Raw genomic sequence first — 17,596 nt, 5'->3', positions numbered from 1 at the left:
TATTTGTGAAGTGATAGGAAGTTCTGGCCCTAACCGGCAGACTTTACTAGAAATAGTTGATGTTAATGGGGAGCACGAGCAAGATTCGTCGTGTTTCGTCCCGCAGGAGTTGGCTGTTGAAGTAGTAACGGAAAGTTCTGGCCCTAACCGGCAGACTTTACCGAAAGTTACAGTGGTAGAAGTAGCCGACCCATCAGACGCAAAACGCCAGTTTAAACATTGCGAAAGTATTGAGGAGAAAGATTACGAAAATTTTAGTGATAGCCGGACACGATTGGTAGAAAAGCATGTCGATTACAGCGTGTATGAGGTTAGAGCTGACATTATACGGTCAGACGATAGCAGTGTGGGTTGCGCAGATCTAGCGGAAGTAATTGCAGAGACTACTGGGCACATTCCTCCAGGTAGATTGGCGGATGATATCAATCTGGCCAAAGTGGAATCAACGAAGGTGACAATTAGTGAAATGATAGCAGGGCAACACTCACTAGTTGACGAGTTAGGGGAAAAGGTTTCGGTATTGGAGGCGAAGCTACAGACTAAGCCTCAGGACAAACGTGTTGAAATTAAGACTGTATGTGAACAGAGGCTGAAAAAGCCGCCAGATAAACCGGATTTAGGATCAAAGCCGGATGGTTTTTTCTGGAATGACCTGGATATAGACGAGGATTTACTGTGGGAAAATAAAGAAACAGTCAAGGACAAGTGTAGACAGATAGTAGTGTCTGCTAATATACACGACCTACAACTAAACGTGTTGATTGACACCGGCGCAGAATTGAGTGCTGTATCTGGGAAAATATTTGAGTTACTGCAAGACAGACCCGGCATCGTATTTATGCCAGTAACAGGAGTGAAAATTATCGGTGCTACTGGGATGGCGAGTAAACCGGTCACAAAACAGATTTTTGTCAACTTCGAGATATGTGGGGCACGATTTGAACAAGAGTTTGTCGTCGTGCCAGACTTAACTACGGAAGTAATTATCGGGTTAGATTGGCTATTAATGTACCGTGCAGTGATTAATTGTGAAAGCAAAACTTTGACATGTACGTCACAAGATGAAACAGTAGTAGTTAGTTTTGACGAGGCAGGAGACGGTGTGCGTAGGCAATACCAGCCTATGCACATTGTTAACTGGCCGGATGACATTGACGTAGGTATGAATTTGAACTGCCGTAACGTGAGGAATCTCGGCAATGACAGAAGTAAAAGTTTAGTGGAAGAGATAATGAAATTCCCTCCACGGATTGACATTAGTATTGGTGTGAAAAAAGATCGTTTGCGAGAAGTAATTAAGCTAAAATCCGATGCTCGCATACGTCGTCATGACGCTAAAGCGCGTTTTGCTAAGTTTGAAATCGGAGACTTAGTTCTTGTAAAAGATCACGAGAAATCGAGCGAGATAGACAATGAAATCTCTAAATTTAAGTTTGTGTATAATGGACCATATAAAGTCATTGGTATACCTCATACAAATGCTTATTGCTTAGAGTATCCAAGCTCTGGAAAACGATTAGGTATACGGAATATTGTAGACTTGAAATTGTACCAACCTAGAATTGATTAATACCACAGAATGGGTAATTTGTACAGTATGTAATATAGAGTGTAAGATTTAAGGATGTGCCATGTTGCGATGCTTTTGCCTGACCTAGAGGTCATTAAAGAACTTGTAATTAACAAGTAATTAAATTTTTGATTAGACGTTTTAACCAATTGAAAAATCAAGCTGCTAGTTTAAGTTTTCAGCTGAGTCACAGTAGATTAAGGAATGTAAATATGCTTTTGTAACTAGCTGTCAGATTTCATGAATGTGTGTTTTACTAGTCATTGCCGATGTACTTAGACGCTGTTTTAAGTTTCAGGCTAGTACATGCGTGTGATGATGGACAGTGTTGAGTTATCCACTGTGATAGTATTAAGGGACTCCTTGAGATTACTCGGGAGTGAGTTTTCCTAAAGAATTCAGTGAAACGGACGTTCTGGAAATGCCGCTACACAGGCGAGTGAGATCAAGCGTGCCGCACAGGCGGGCGCAACAATACTGGCAAGGTGGAGCCGCTGTCGGCTCTCGGGTCGCTGTCGGCTCTTGTGCCGCTGTCGGCATTCTTTGTACTTGCGAGTACGGAAGGCGGAGTTGTTTTTCTTCCCGGACAGCTGATATGAAAGAATTCTGTTGTCAACATTTATGTTTTTGTCGATCTGCTGTATATTATTTTCTTGTTTAGCGTCAAGTGCACACTCATGACGAGAATATTAATTATGAAAAGTTTATATAAAATACGTATTCTATGTAATTAATTATTAATTTGCGTATTTTGATATACCTGTTTTCTATGACCATGTAATCTGATTAATTCTGTAAATAGTATTCCATTTCTTGATACTGCTAGGAATTTAGATTTTTAGAATAGCTAAACCATTTTCTATGCTTTCTATGAATTTTAATATGTCGTCAACCTGTTTTATTTTGTGCAAGATGACAGAGTGGAATAAGATTAGGACTGTCTCCACTCAATTTTTATGGTCTAAAAAATTGATTTATGCTTAATTAGGCGAATGCTAAATTTTGTTGATGTTTTGAGCATATGCATTTCCGCTGTTTCTTTTTTTGGACATTTTCTGAGTCTGTTTACGTTACACGAACATCCTCAGACAATGTGGGGCACGTGTAACGCCGGAAATGCATATCCTCCTATTTCCATCTATTGTACTGTAAGTTTTTTCCTTATTTTGTTACCTGAATATATGACATTTCTGTGCCTTTATATATTGTAATTGTTTTACTATTTGTATATATATATATATATATATATATATATATATATATATATATATATATATATGCATTTATGTCGATGTATAATTGGTTTGTTTCGTAAATATTATTTGTAGTTTTACGCTGGGTCTTGCCTAGGGAAAACTGCTATCGAACGATTACATCGATAGGTCGTGTGAAGAATCAAAGTGTGTAGGATCTTTGGTAGTGTTAACTCTGCCGCGTGGAGCGCGGGCAGGGCAGTTGGAGTCTGGCTGGAGTAGCGAGTGGAGCAGGTGTGTGGTGTGACGCTCCCGCGAGTTGCCGCGCTTTCGGGGTTTAGCAGCATGTAATTGCGCTCGACTTGCGATGATAGTTTCTGACATGGTGTCGCGGACGGGAAGCATTAGCTGGCGCACATCAAGAGCCCGTTTCGTCTGGTGACCGTGTTGAGAAGAACGCGCGCCAATATCCAGCTTCTGCAACAGCGACGGCCGATAATGAGTGACTGTCGCCACCTCCTCGATCGACGGCTTCAAACCTTCAATCAACTAACAAGGAAGACCAAAAGCACGTAAAGTTTCAGAACTGTATGGCAGACCTCAGCTTTTCACATTGTTCCATTTGCCTCGCAAAATTACAGCAACTTAGCATGAACCTTTGTTGCTCATTGTCCCAATTGCATTACCAAGCAGGGTCCCTTCCTTTTCCGAAATGAAACCGAGTGTCGTTGAAATTCAGACGCCAGCATTAAAGTACTATCATTGCATTTCATTACTTTAGTTTCCAAGTGCAGTTAAAGCATAGCTGGCTACAATAGTTAGATTACACAAGCACAAATTAAGAGTGCGAGTTTTGTTAGCATATTTTAGCTTACCTGTGACTGCAGCTCAGCTTGGTACGTACTAAATTTTATTATTGTTAATTATTCAGAATCATTTAATTCAAGTTCAAAGTTAAATCTCTTGTTTCTAAATTGCGTAGAGTCAAGTTGCTTTTGAAATGATTGTTGAGGTAGTCCAAGACTAACCGTATTCTGCTGGATTTCGATGTGCTTCAGAAAGAAAGCTCACTATTAACTTCAGTCACTAAATTAACTTTCGATTTTCCGGTTTTATTAATTCTTTTGCTAAATTAAGTCAGAGTGTAGCGAAATTTATTACTTCTGACAAACTTTCAGTTTTCACACTACACGTGTCAACCTTCAGTTGCCACGCTTCTAGTGCTAATTATATGTGTAATAACCTTTCTTTTTCAGTTACTATAGTAATTGTCCTTAGGACTGGCGACCGTGATTTCCCCCAAATCTCAAATATCTAATTACCGCTAGTTAATTGTTGACGTAACGGCCGCACATTTACTTTCTTTATTAACTTTTCCCCTTTTCAAAATTAATTTCCACCAGTTTCATTAGCATTTTTCCTTTCATTTAGATGTAACCCTTTCCTCCCTCTTTACCGACAGATTAACTTCGGTGACGATTGCTTTCCCAAATTTCCCATTAGGTACACGCGGTTTGATTTTTCATTGTCATTAAGGTCGATAAGTGAGGGGGAGGTTACAAGCTGTCTCACGAAAATCATGAGACGCTATTTTCCCTTTTGAGTTTGAGCATAATGGAGATGCTGGCTTATGTTGTAATGATTTATGACGATTACAAGTTGTATCACATATGATTACCATGTAACATTGTAACTTCCTAATACGTTGTGTCAGTTATCTAGTTACAGCAGTAATCCAGGGTGGCCAAAATAAAACTGGCCCAGTAAACTCTGTTATCTACAGTTATAACGAGTAACTGACACTCTGGTAATGATCACGAGTGAAGTATGGAGGTACTGTTAAGTGTTTGTAGTAAGGAAAAGATTGACTGTTGAGTTTTTCAGTCGGACGCTTGAATCGTGTTAATTGCAGTTCACTTCTTATGGTATTTTACGGTTCTACTTGTCGTGGCGAAATCGTCGATAGTATTTTCATAATTTAGCTTGGGACGTCGTTCTGTGGTTTGGTGTAGCCCTCCCAAGAGTTTAAAGTCCCAGATATTTTGTTACTACCTTCTTGAGGTTGCCTTGCAACAGTTGTTGATTTGTTTCTTGTCCACCCCACCGTACTGCTGTTTGGTGCGGTGCGGTGTAGTCGAGGTGTTTAGTAGTACCGCATCTACTCCCTCGCCCGTTTTAAGATCATGCATGTTGTATGAGTTGGTTGCGCCCTGTTAAAGTTTTGTACATCGTGGAAAATCTTTCCCGTGCCGCGTGTGATCCTGCAGGAGAGCATGGTGCACAGCAGCGCATGACCACGACGAAATCATGATATATGTATTGTATTTTTTCTTTAACGGATGTAACCGCTGAGGTTAAGAGTTGACTTGTGTTTTTTGGTTTTTGAAAGAAAATTTTTTGCGTACCTGGTTAATTATAACATCTATGCTTAAATATTTGTCATGATTCGTTGGCTGTAGTATGCACCACATGTAAGGATGTTTATGGTGTAAAGTGTTTAAAAGGAAGGAAAATATTTTGTGATACTGTGCGCATCGTAGAGGCTACGGGCTTGGAGTGTAGTTTGATGGTAATCAGATTTTATTGCAGTTAAGTTCTTTTAATTAAAATCTTTTCATCAATATTTTAGTGCCTTTAGAGATCACGAGCCATATCTACAAAAATTTTAGTATTGCCATATAGCGTTAGAATATTTGATTTAACCTTGAATTATGCAATCTGTATTTTTTCCCTTTGCTTCGAAAGGGATTTTGAGTTTTAAGCGTCGTAAATTGATTGTGAGGGCTGGCCTTTGATCTGTTAAAATAATACTTCAGGAAGTTTCGTTAACAAACTATATTGAGGGTCTTGTTGTTCATGATAACGATTGTTAGTTACCATTTTTAAATCAAATTAATAAAGTTGTAAAATTTTAAAGGTAAAAAAGGCTTTTATTAGAGAAACGGTGCCTGCCCATATTCCCCACAACTTCCACGTAATCTAAGCATTTGTCTTCGGGCGTTGCCCGGCTTCTGTGGCCGAGCGGTTCTAGGCGCTTCAGTCCGGAACCGCGCTGCTGCTACGGTCGTAGGTTCGAATCCTGCCTCGGGCATGGACGTGTGGTGTCCTTAGTTTAGTTATGTTTAAGTAGTTCTAAGTTTAGGGGACTGATGACTTCACGTGTTGCCGAGCGGTTAAAGGCGCTACAGTCTGGAACCGCACGACCGCTACGGTTGCAGGTTCGAATCCTGCCTCGGGCATGGATGTGTGTGATGTCCTTAGGTTAGTTCGGTTTAAGTAGTTCTAAGTTGTAGGGGACTTATGACCACAGCAGTTGAGTCCCATAGTGCTCAGAGCCATTTGAACCATTTGAACTTCACGTGTTAATTCCCATAGTGCTTAGAGCCATTTGAACCATTCGGGCATTGTCTGATTTTTCACTGGTATCTATCCAAGCTAACGCCTGCGCGGCCATGTCAGGTGTGAAATATTAAAAATTCAGTAAGACAGACTAGACCGTTTCTGGACCATAGTTAAGGTTCCGTACTGCAGCCGGTGAAAAGGGAAGCATTATAGGATAACTCTGCTGCCCATCCGTCTCTCTGTCTGTATGTATGTCCAACTGCTATGAGCTCTTTCTCTTGGGAACGGGCACACGTATCAAGATGAAACTTACGTCATACACTAAGGTCTACGGTCGCTTGTCGGTATGAAAAATTTGAGCTTCCAAGTGAATGTAATCAAAAAATACTGCCAAATTGTAACATATTTTGATGCTCGGAAACAAATTTCTCAGATGCTACACAGTACTCCAAGATTACCTAGAATCGTGAAAACTGGCAAGAATCAAGGCTGCACAGCACAAGTAAACGGAAAATTCGAAAACCAGTTAAATTATATGAGGTAATTTTTTTTACCTTTACAAATTTAAATTTCATTCATAATCTATCAACAATTTCATAAGCTACTGTAGGGATTTTGATCTGTTTTTCAGTAATAGGTTGAGTGATTCACGTGGGAGGTTTGTGTATATAATTTACAAATATTTCGTGCTATCACCATGAGCTACGATGAAATTAAGTCCCATGCCGCAGTGAAAGCAATGCCTTTTCCATGTAACAATGACAGACACGAGGCCGCCAAACTACACACTGATAGATCTGTGCCTATGACGCCTACAGCATCCTTAATGTTTCAAAGCAATGTAATACTGGTAACTGAGGTACAATTTTACTTCCATTGTTTGGTAGGAGATTCAGATAGTCCATAAGCTATCGACTGAACCGTTCCACAGTACAATTCGACGTTTGCGTAACAACAGTAGCCCTGTAGCGAACAGTAGCGTTTTCCTTTATGGAGACTTCCATAAACCTTACGAGAAATTGTAGCAGGAACGAGAACAGAAGAAGTCAACACATCTGCAATTATGAGTCAGCACAACATGTTAATATAACGCCAAAATTAATAAAATGAATGAAATATTACAGTAGCAAATTGTAAGATGTCGTGGTCTCCTGACCTTCATTGCTTACATATTCCGCCCTCACAATCATATTCCGCACATCAAGACGCTTCATTCGAACCCAAACTCGATAAGATAAAGTAAATGTTGTATGAATTCATGTAAACGATATGCAAATAACTAATAAATCGCAAGTGCGCACCGTGGTTGAAATACTCGAGACTCGTGTACACACATACATTCCAGACACGACGGTAACTGGAGCTTTTAGTTCGAGAGAGGCAACCGCACGCCAGGAGGCCGGTCCCAACCCATCTACGTTGGCCGGTGACTGCCTGTAGAGCAGACCGCGTTTGCCCGAGTGAAAGGACGACCCCGTGTACCGCTTAAAAGCAAATTCCGCTACATTGTGTGGGAGCGTCCAGCCTACGCATTCTTTACACATAGCACGCAGTTTCAGAGATTTTCACAGGGAGACAGCAAACGCCAAACGTCGATACTACAGATTTCCGGATTGGTCGCCTTAAACGAAACGTCATTCTCCCGTTTTAGAAGAGCAATGCTCATTGGCAGACGATATTTCTGACGCCTTGAGCTGAAGGAGTAATAGAAGAGACAAAAAGATATACCCCTTCACGTCTAGCGTGGAGAGGTGCTGTTCCGTTGTCACTCTTGGAGCGAGAACACGTAACGAGAGCGTGCACGCTCGTATGTATACTCAAACAGCGAGGAACAAGTCTCTCCTCAGTACTTCACTGGGAGAGCACCTCTGTCGAGAGCGAATCAAAGTGTGACTCTATATTGAGTCCTTGCGATTATGCGTTGTTCACTGTGTTGGCCGCCACACTTATTGTGTGGTGTGAACGGACAGAGTTATAGTTAAACGCCTGCGAGTGAATTTTGAAAGGCATCGTGGTGGACTGGTTACCTGTACCACGCCAATAGTTAGACTAGGGGCGAATAGAAGTCCTTGACTTCAACAAGGCATAGGGAGAGTTTGATTGGCGAAGGTCAATATGGATAGAATGAGAGTTATCTTATTTGTCAGCAACGAGCGGAGCAGTCAGCAGTCATTGCAGCTTACAGTAATGTGCGCTACAGCTCTTGCGAGCCCCATATTTCCTCCACAACAGTACACTTCACTGCATTTCACACACGACAGCCTCGACCGTACCTAGAAACATTGTATCGGATAATTATTCAAGTTGAGTAGGTGCGGCTCTCAGCCATTCTGCCAAGTCAATAACAATCTTAAACTTTGTATAGAAATTTCATTAGCAATCCTATCCATAAGAGGTAACTTCACATTCCGAAAAGAAACCGGAAATGTGTTAAGTTCATAACTAAAAGTGCCATTGTGATTTCTCAGAATTTTTGCAAAAATAATTTCTTTTACTAACTAGCACTACTCCAGTACCCAAGTGTCCCACTAGTTACATAAATTTTGTGAATTTTTGTGTCATTTCCTTATGGCAGACGACTCCATAAGATATTTATTGCAGAAAGTTTTTCAGGCATTTCTCTTTAGAACGTTAGGAGCGTCTGTCTGACTTCTCTAGTAGTGTGGGGGTGGAAATTGCATATTGCAGGAGCCACAGGGTAAAGGGTACATCTCATATTAATCCATTGCGCAGAATGACAGAATAGCAAACCCGCGCCGCTCACAAAATGTGAAATTACACGAAAGATTTAGAAATAAAACTTACAATTGAAACATTCTCGAAAATATAGGAATTTCCAGGATCGTTATGATGCCGGTACTGATACCGATAAAGGGCTAAATTCGTCCAGGTTCTCGATTCCTCAGATGGATGAACCATCAACACACATAACACAGTTTGTGCGGAAACCTCGATGTGCAAGACCTCCTCGCACTAGTCTTTATATTTTACTTTTTTGTTTACTCCATGTGGAGGCTCTAATCATCATGATAGCGCCTGGTGGCTTTGGATAGAGCAAGATCCGTAAGAACACGGATGTGGAATACTCAGACGAACGTGTTCATACGGATCTCGCTCCATCCAGCGCCACCAGACGCCGTCATGATGATTACGTCCTGAAGATGTTCTATATTATAGGCTGAAACCGTTGACCAACCGAAATTAACATATGCTGCGACTGAGACTGTTTTACTGAATTTTTAACACTTTCTGGATGTTTGAATTGTGTTTGGTGGTGGGGATGTTGTTGTTGTTGTTGTGGTCTTCAGTCCTGAAACTGGTTTGATGCAGCTCTCCATGCTACTCTATCCTGTGCAAGCTTCTTCATCTCCCAGTACCTACTGCAACCTACATCCTTCTGAATCTGCTTAGTGTATTCATCTCTTGGTCTCCCCCTACGATTTTTACCCACCACGCTGCCCTCCAATACTAAATTGGTGATCCCTTGATGCCTCAGAACATGTCCTACCAACCGATCCCTACTTCTGGTCAAGTTGTACCACAAGCTCCTCTTCTCCCCAATCCTATTCAATACCTCCTCATTAGTTATGTGATCTACCCATCTAATCTTCAGCATTCTTCTGTAGCACCACATTTCGAAAGCTTCTATTCTCTTCTTGTCCAAAGTATTTACCGTCCATGTTTCACTTCCATACATGGCTACACTCCATACAAATACTTTCAGAAATGACTTCCTGACATTTAAATCTATACTCGATGTTAACAAATTTCTCTTCTTCAGAAACGCTTTCCTTGCCATTGCCAGTCTACATTTTATATCCTCTCTACTTCGACCATCATCAGTTATTTTGCTCCCCAAATAGCAAAACTCCTTTACTACTTTAAGTGTCTCATTTCCTAATCTAATACCCTCAGCATCACCCGATTTAATTAGACTACATTCCATTATCCTCGTTTTGCTTTTGTTGATGTTCATCTTATATCCTCCCTTCAAGACACCATCCATTCCGTTCAACTGCTCTTCCAAGTCCTTTGCTGTCTCTGACAGAATTACAATGTCATCGGCGAACCTCAAAGTTTTTATTTCTTCTCCATGGATTTTAATACCTACTCCGAATTTTTCTTTTGTTTCCTTTACTGCTTGCTCAATATACAGATTGAATAACATCGGGGAGAGGCTACAACCCTGTCTTACTCCCTTCCCAACCACTGCTTCCCTTTCATGTCCCTCGACTCTTATAACTGCCATCTGGCTTCTGTACAAATTGTAAATAGCCTTTCGCTCCCTGTATTTTACCCCTGCCACCTTCAGAATTTGAAAGAGAGTATTCCAGTCAACATTGTCAAAAGCTTTCTCTAAGTCTACAAATGCTAGAAACGTAGGTTTGCCTTTCCTTAATCTTCCTTCTAAGATAAGTCGTAAGGTCAGTATTGCCTCACGTGTTCCAGTATTTCTACGGAATCCAAACTGATCTTCCCCGAGCTCGGCTTCTACTAGTTTTTCCATTCGTCTGTAAAGAATTCGTGTTAGTATTTTGCAGCTGTGGCTTATTAAACTGATTGTTCGGTAATTCTCACATCTGTCAACACCTGCTTTCTTTGGGATTGAAATTATTATATTCTTCTTGAAGTCTGAGGGTATTTCGCCTGTTTCATACATCGTGCTCACCAAATGGTAGAGTTTTGTCAGGACTGGCTCTCCCAAGGCCGTCAGTAGTTCCAATGGAATGTTGTCTACTCCGGGGGCCTTGTTTCGACTCAGGTCTTTCAGTGCTCTGTCAAACTCTTCACGTGGTATCGTATCTCCCATTTCATCTTCATCTATATCCTCTTCCATTTCCATAATATTGTCCTCAAGTACATCGCCCTTGTAGAGACCCTCTATATACTCCTTCCACCTTTCTGCCTTCCCTTCTTTGCTTAGAACTGATTTTCCATCTGAGCTCTTGATGTTCATACAAGTGGTTCTCTTATCTCCAAAGGTCTCTTTAATTTTCCTGTAGGCAGTATCTATCTTACCCCTAGTGAGATAAGCCTCTACATCCTTACATTTGTGCTCTAGCCATCCCTGCTTAGCCATTTTGCACTTCCTGTCGATCTCATTTTTGAGACGTTTGTATTCCTTTTTGCCTGCTTCATTTACTGCATTTTTATATTTTCTCCTTTCATCAATTAAATTCAATATTTCTTCTGTTACCCAAGGATTTCTACTAGCCCTCGTCTTTTTACCTACTTGATCCTCTGCTGCCTTCACTACTACATCCCTCAAAACTACCCATTCTTCTTCTACTGTATTTCTTTCCCCCATTCCTGTCAATTGTTCCCTTATGCTCTCCCTGAAACCCTCTACAACCTCTGGTTTAGTCAGTTTATCCAGGTCCCATCTCCTTAAATTCCCACCTTTTTGCAGTTTCTTCAGTTTTAATCTACAGGTCATAACCAATAGATTGTGGTCAGAGGCCACATCTGCCCCTGGAAATGTCTTACAATTTAGAACCTGGTTCCTAAATCTCTGTCTTACCATAATATAATCTATCTGATGCCTTTTAGTATCTCCAGGGTTCTTCCATGTATACAACCTTCTTTCATGATTCTTAAACCAAGTGTTAGCTATGATTAATTTGTGCTCTGTGCAAAATTCTACCAGGCGGCTTCCTCTTTCATTTCTTAGCCCCAATCCATATTCACCTACTACGTTTCCTTCTCTTCCTTTTCCTACACTCGAATTCCAGTCACCCATGACTATTAAATTTTCGTCTCCTTTCACTATCTGAATAATTTCTTTTATTTCATCATACATTTCTTCAATTACTTCGTCATCTGCAGAGCTAGTTGGCATATAAACTTGTACTACTGTAGTAGGCGTGGGCTTCGTATCTATCTTGGCCACAATAATGCGTTCACTATGCTGTTTGTAGTAGCTTACCCGCGTCCCTATTTTCCTATTCATTATTAAGCCTACTCCTGCATTACCCCTATTTGACTTTGTGTTTATAACCCTGTAGTCACCTGACCAGAAGTCTTGTTCCTCCTGCCACCGAACTTCACTAATTCCCACTATATCTAACTTTAACCTATCCATTTCCCTTTTCAAATTTTCTAACCTACCTGCCCGATTAAGGGATCTGACATTCCACGCTCCGATCCGTAGAACGCCAGGTTTCTTTCTCCTGATAACGACATCCTCTTGAGTAGTCCCCGCCCGGAGATCCGAATGGGGGACTATTTTACCTCCGGAATATTTTACCCAAGAGGACGCCATCATCATTTAATCATACAGTAAAGCTGCATGCCCTCGGGAAAAATTACGGCCGAGTTTCCCCTTGCTTTCAGCCGTTCGCAGTACCAGCACAGCAAGGCCGTTTTGGTTATTGTTACAAGGCCAGATCAGTCAATCATCCAGACTGTTGCCCCTGCAACTACTGAAAAGGCTGCTGCCCCTCTTCAGGAACCACACGTTTGTCTGGCCTCTCAACAGATACCCCTCCGTTGTGGTTGTACCTACGGTACGGCTATCTGTATCGCTGAGGCACGCAATCCTCCCCACCAACGGCAAGGTCCATGGTTCATGGGGGGGGATATCGAACGTTTTTGAAAGTAAAATGAATGCGATGGTCCCAAACGAAATTGTAAGACCTACACCACTTTTGTTAATGCATGATATTGTAGTCGTTATTGTGGTCGTCAGCCCGAAGCAGTTCTCTCACACTAGTACAATCTGTGCAAGCCTCTATGTCTCCGAATAACTACAGTCCACTCCATACATTTGAAACTGCTTGTCATTTTCATACTGTGATCTTCCTCGCCGTTTTTTTGTTCGGTGCCACTCGCCATTACCAAATTAACGATTTATTCAGGCTTGAGGATGTGCCGCAGCAACATATCCCTTCTTATCGTGCTATAGCTAGCCAGTATTTTATATTCTCTCTCCTTCGATCATATATTGCTTCAATCTCTTCATCTTTTTGGAGTTAGTTGGCATCTAAACTTCTGCTATTCTAGTGTGACTTCATGTCTATCTTGCCTATTATAAAACACTCATTATGCCTTTCTAAGTAGCTTACCCACATTCCTATTTTCTAACTCGTAGTTAGACATACTCCTACTGTACATCTGTCTGATTTAGTACTTAAAAACCTATACGTAGCTGACTAGAAGCCGTGTTCTTCCTGCGATCACGTTTCAATAATTCCGATTATATATAAATTGCCAGTTTTGTTTTTCCTGTTGATGGAAATTTGCAAACTATTCGTAAGTTCCTATGCCACGATACTGCTGAGGTCATAGGTCCCTTAGGCTTACACACTACTTAATCTACCATAAACTAACTTACTCAAAGGACAACACATGCATCGATGCCCGAGGGAGGACTCGAATCTTTGACGGGGAGGGTCAGCGAACTGTGGCTCGGCACCTGAGACCACGCAGCTACCCCTCGCGGCTCCTAATGATGACCTCTTGAGTAGTTCCCAACCAGAGATCAGAATGAGGAAATATTTTACTTCCAGAGGATACAATCGTCATTTGACTATACAGTAGAGTTGCATGCACTAAGTAAAAGTAACGGCTGTGGTTTTCCTTCCTTACAGCAGTTCACAGTGCCAGAATACCAACGTCGTGTTGTATAAAGCTACTAGGCTACACCAGTCTGTTATTGTTACACTTACAGCTACTGACAGGGCTGCTGCTCCTGCACAAGAACCACACTTTTAACTCTGCACAGACACACCACCATCACGGTTTCACGCGCAGTACGGCTATCTGTATCGTTGAGGCACACAAGCCACGCATCTTCAAATGGTTCAAATGGCTCTGAGCACTATGGTTATTCACTTCTGAGGTCATCAGTCCCTCAGAGCTTAGAACTACTTAAACCTAACTAACCTAAGGAAATCACACACATCCATGCCTGAGGCAGGATTCGAACCTGCAACCGTAGTGGTCGAGCGGTTCCAGGCTGTAGCGCCTAGAACCGCTCGGCCACTTCGGCCGGCCACGCATCTTCGGTAGGGTCTGTGGTGGATGGCCGGTAAAAGATCTACACGTCTAATGTCGGATGGTTCCTTCAAAAATGAAAAATCTGAACTTTATCCCAAGCTCTGTCCTCTTTAATCTACAAAGGCCATGCACATTACGTGACCACCTGTCGAAAGCCTCAATAACCACATTTTGCTGCGAAGAGCGCTGCGAGACATGCAGGAAGTCAAGTCAGTCAGGTTCTGGAAGGCACCGACAGCGATGTGGAGCCATTGCAGTTCCGGTACCGCGGCCAGATGCTCTAGACATCCCGGCTGAAAATCCACTGTGAGAACAGCCCGATTGAAATGGTCCCTCATACTCTGGATTGGGTTTAATTCTGGGGAGTTTGGTGGGCAGGGGAGTATCGTAAACTCATGCGGGTGCTGTTCTAACCATGCACGTACTCTACGAGCTGTGTGATACACTGCGTTGTCCTGCTGTTAGATGCCTTCGTTCTGAGGACAAAACAAGCTGCATGTAGGTGTGCACATGGTTCCCAAAGATAGATCCATATTTGTGTTGATCCACTGTGTCTTACAATCATCACAAGAACATTCGTATCTTAACGCTCCCTCCTCCAGCCTGGACCCTGCAGGTAATTGTTGCAGAGAGTTTCCTTTAAGACGTTTCATACAGTACACACCGGTGGCCATCTGTCCGACGGAGCATGAAACGTGATTGGTCTGAAAAGGTCACCTGTCGCCAATTACTGGTTGTCCAGTGGAGTACTGGCGTACACACCCTTCTTTACAGACCGTCGTCGATGTATAGCAGTCCGCGTGTGTGCATGAACCAGGCACCAGCTGCAGTGGCCCGTATGCATGCAACGTTTGGTTAAATGTCTTTCAGTAGGTGACACCCTAAATTTCAGCAGGATAATGCACGACCGCATGTTGCAGATCCTGCACGGGCCTTTCTGGATACGGATAATGTTCGACTGCTGCCCTGGCCAGCACATTCTCCAGATCTCTCACCAATTGAAAACGTCTGGTCAATGGTGGCCAAGCAACTAGCTTGTCAAAATATGCTAGTCACTACTCTTGATGAACTGTGGCATCGTGTTGACGCTGCATGGGCAGCTGTACCTGTACACGCCATCCAAGCTCTGTTTGACTCAATGGCCAGGCGTATCAAGACCGTTATTACGGCCAGAGGTGGTTGTTCTGGGTACTGATTTCTCAGGATCTATACGCCCAAATTACGTGAAAATATAATCACTTGTCAGTTCTAGTACAACATATTTTTCCAATTAATACCCGTTATCATATGCATTTCTTTTTGGTGTAGCAATGTGAATGGCCAGTAGTGTACTTTCTTGTGGAATGGGATTAGCTGTGTTGAAAGCAAAGGCTGATTTGAATTAAAATTCACGTTTCCTTTATAATTAGACTGAGTCATCGCAAAACACAGAGTTGCTGCCACGACCAAGCCTTGCAGGCGTTCTTTGCCGATATCGGTTTTTAAGGGTACTTCATCTGTCGACTGAACTGCCGAAATTTTTACAAAGGTACAGACGGTGTTTAGGAAGGATAGATTGCATGCAACCGGTGGTGGAGTGTTCGTCGCTGTTAGTAGTAGTTTATCCTGTAGTGAAGTAGAAGTGGATAGTTCCTGTGAATTATTATGGGTGGAGGTTACACTCAACAACCGAGCTGGGTTAATAATTGGCTCCTTTTACCGACCTCCCGACTCAGCAGCGTTAGTGGCAGAACAACTGAGAGAAAACTTGGAATACATTTCACATAAATTTCCTCAGCATGTTATAGTCTTAGGTGGAGATTTCAATTTACCAGATATAGACTGGGACACTCAGATGTTTAGGACGGGTGGTAGCGACAGAGCATCGATTGACATTATACTGAGTGCACTATCCGAAAATTACCTCGAGCAATTAAACAGAGAAAGGACTCGTGGAGATAACATCTTGGACCTACTGATAACAAATAGACCCGAACTTTTCGACTCCGTAAGTGCAGAACAGGGAATCAGTGATCATAAGGCCGTTGTAACATCCCTGAATATGGAAGTTAATAGGAATATAAAAAAAAGGGAGGAAGGTTTATCTGTTTAGCAAGAGTAATAGAAGGCAGATTTCAGACTACCTAACAGATCAAAACGAAAATTTCTGTTCCGACACTGACAATGTTGAGTGTTTATGGAAAAAGTTCAAGGCAATCGTAAAATGCGTTTTAGACAGGTACATGCCGAGTAAAACTGTGAGGGACGGGAAAAACCCACCGTGGTACAACAACAAAGTTAGGAAACTACTGCGAAAGCAAAGAGAGCTTCACTCCAAGTTTAAATGCAGCCAAAACCTCTCAGACAAACAGAAGCTAAGCGATGTCAAAGTTAGCGTAAGGAGGGCTATGCGAGAAGCGTTCAGTGAATTCGAAAGTAAAATTCTATGTACAGACTTGACAGAAAATCCTAGGAAGTTCTGGTCTTACGTTAAATCAGTAAGTGGCTCGAAACAGCATATCCAGACACTCCGGGATGATGATGGCATTGAAACAGAGGACGACACGCGTAAAGCTGAAATACTAAACACCTTTTTCCAAAGCTGTTTCACAGAGGAAGACCGCACTGCAGTTCCTTCTCTAAATCCTCGCACAAACGAAAAAATGGCTGACATCGAAATAAGTGTCCAAGGAATAGAAAAGCAACTGAAATCACTCAACAGAGGAAAGTCCACTGGACCTGACGGGATACCAATTCGATTCTACACAGAGTACGCGAAAGAACTTGCCCCCCTTCTAACAGCCGTGTACCGTAAGTCTCTAGAGGAACGGAGGGTTCCAAATGATTGGAAAAGAGCACAGGTAGTCCCAGTCTTCAAGAAGGGTCGTCGAGCAGATGCGCAAAACTATAGACCTATATCTCTGATGTCGATCTGTTGTAGAATTTTAGAACATGTTTTTTGCTCGAGTATAATGTCGTTTTTGGAAACCCAGAATCTACTATGTAGGAATCAACATGGATTCCGGAAACAGCGATCGTGTGAGACCCAACTCGCGTTATTTGTTCATGAGACCCAGAAAATATTAGATACAGGCTCCCAGGTAGATGCTATTTTTCTTGACTTCCGGAAGGCGTTCGATACAGTTCCGCACTGTCGCCTGATAAACAAAGTAAGAGCCTACGGAATATCAGACCAGCTGTGTGGCTGGATTGAAGAGTTTTTAGCAAACAGAACACAGCATGTTGTTATCAATGGAGAGACATCTACAGACGTTAAAATAACCTCTGGCGTGCCACAGGGGTGTGTTATGGGACCATTGCTTTTCACAATATATATAAATGACCTAGTAGATAGTGTCGGAAGTTCCATGCGGCTTTTCGCGGATGATGCTGTAGTATACAGAGAAGTTGCAGCATTAGAAAATTGTAGCGAAATGCAGGAAGATCTGCAGCGGATAGGCACTTGGTGCAGGGAGTGGCAACTGTCCCTTAACATAGACAAATGTAATGTATT

This window comes from Schistocerca nitens, chromosome 2, assembly GCF_023898315.1.
Source record: "Schistocerca nitens isolate TAMUIC-IGC-003100 chromosome 2, iqSchNite1.1, whole genome shotgun sequence".
Classification (NCBI taxonomy): domain Eukaryota; kingdom Metazoa; phylum Arthropoda; class Insecta; order Orthoptera; family Acrididae; genus Schistocerca; species Schistocerca nitens.
Note: the sequence above shows the minus strand (reverse complement) of the source record.